The following is a 2,121-nucleotide window of genomic DNA, read 5'->3' as shown; positions in this document are numbered from 1 at the left end:
CTGATAAGCATGAATTACATAATTCTGAATTAGATGATAGCTCTCATGTAAAATCATTGAAGAGAAAGTTTCCTTCTAGTTATGCATATCTTTGGCACTTGCATTTAGGTCATATTAATTCAAATAGGATTCAAAGATTGATCAAAGATGGACTCTTAAAGCCTATGGACTTTGATGAATTTCCAGTTTATGAATCTTGTTTGGAAGGTAAAATGACCAAACGACCTTTTAATGCAAAAGGTAGAAGAGCCTAAGAGTTGCTTGACTTAGTTCATACAGATGTATGTGGTCCTATGTCAACCCAAGAAAAAGGAGGTTATGAGTATTTCATCACTTTCACGGATGATTATTCAAGATATGGTTATGTGTACCTAATGAGACAGAAGTCCGAAGCCTTTGAAAAGTTCAAAGAGTTCAGGGCTGAAGTTGAGAGTCAATTAGGCAAATGCATAAATGCCATTCCATCTGATTGAGGTGGCGAATACCTTCTTAGGGATTTCAAGGATTACCTAATTCTTAATGGGATTGTATCCCAATTGACTGCACCTGGAACTTCTCAACAAAATGGTGTAGCGGAGAGAAGGAATAGGACTCTTTTGGAAATAGTTAGGTCCATGATGAGTTATTCAACTTTACCGATTTCCTTTTGGGGATATGCACTAAAAACTGCTATGCATATTTTGAATTTAGTTCCATCAAAATCTGTTCCTAACACACCTAAGGAATTGTGAAGTGGGCGCAAGCCTAGTATGAAGTATCTCCACATTTAGGGATGTCCAGCACATGTGTTGAAAGGGAAGTCTGATAAGTTGGAATCTAAAACGGAAGTGTGCATGTTTTTAGGGTATTCAAAGGAAACCAAGGGTTATTTATTCTATAATCATAAGGATAACAAAGTGTTTGTTACCACTCATGCCAAATTTTTGGAAGATGATTATGTGAATAGTTTTAATCCTAAGAGTAGAGTTGTTTTGGGTGAAATAGATGAAACTGTAGTTGAACAACCAATGGATGAAACTAGGGATGATGTGGTTGTATTACACCACAAGATATTACTCATGAGATGTCTAGTACACAGGTGCCTCGTCGTAGTGGGAGAATTGTTCGGCCTCCTGTGAGATTTATAGGTTTGGGAGAAACTTATGAAGCTATCTCTGAAGAGGCTAAATCGGATCCCTACACTTATGAAGAGGCAATAAATGATATAGATGCACATCATTGGGTCCAAGCTATGAAATCTGAATTGGATTCTATGTATTCCAATCATGTTTGGGATCTTGTAGAGGCACCTAACGGCATTGAACCTGTTGGTTGCAAATGGGTTTACAAGAAGAAGAGAGTGATAGATGGAAAGGTTGAAACCTTTAAAGTAAGACTAGTGGCGAAAGGGTATACACAAAAAGAAGGCATTGACTATGATGAAACTTTTTCGCCAGTAGCCATGCTTAAGTCTATCAGAATTCTCTTATCCATTGCTGCTCATTATGATTATGAGATTTGGCAAATGGATGTCAAGACTGCATTTCTTAATGGCAATCTTGAAGAAGAAATCTACATGTTGCAACCAGAAGGTTTCATAGCAAAGAACCAAGAGCATATGGGATGCAAGTTGAAAAGGTCCATTTATGGACTTAAACAAGCATCTAGGTCATGGAACATCAAATTTGATCAGGCAATCAAATCATTTGGTTTTGAACAAAATCTTGATGAACCATGTGTGTATAAAAAGACATCAAGATAAAGTTGTAATGTTCCTAGTGCTTTATGTAGATGACATTCTACTCATTGGAAATGATGTAGGAGTAATGTCATCGGTTAAAGTTTGGTTGTCAAGCCAATTTGATATGAAGGACTTGGGCGAAGCTAACTATATTCTAGGGATCAAGCTTTGGCGAGATCGAAAGAATAGGATGTTGGGTTTGTCACAAGCTGGATATATAGATAAGGTTCTAGAACAGTTAGCATGCAAAACTCCAAGAAAGGATTGCTTCCTTTTAGACATGGAGTTCCTCTGTCTGGTGACCAAAGGCCTAAGACTCAAGAGGAAGAAAATATGATGAGACAAGTTCCTTATGCTTCGGTAGTGGGAAGTCTCATGTATTCCATGCTTTGTACTAGACT

The sequence above is a fragment of the Castanea sativa genome, chromosome 8, assembly GCF_040712315.1.
Source record: "Castanea sativa cultivar Marrone di Chiusa Pesio chromosome 8, ASM4071231v1".
In the NCBI taxonomy this organism is placed as follows: domain Eukaryota; kingdom Viridiplantae; phylum Streptophyta; class Magnoliopsida; order Fagales; family Fagaceae; genus Castanea; species Castanea sativa.
Note: the sequence above shows the minus strand (reverse complement) of the source record.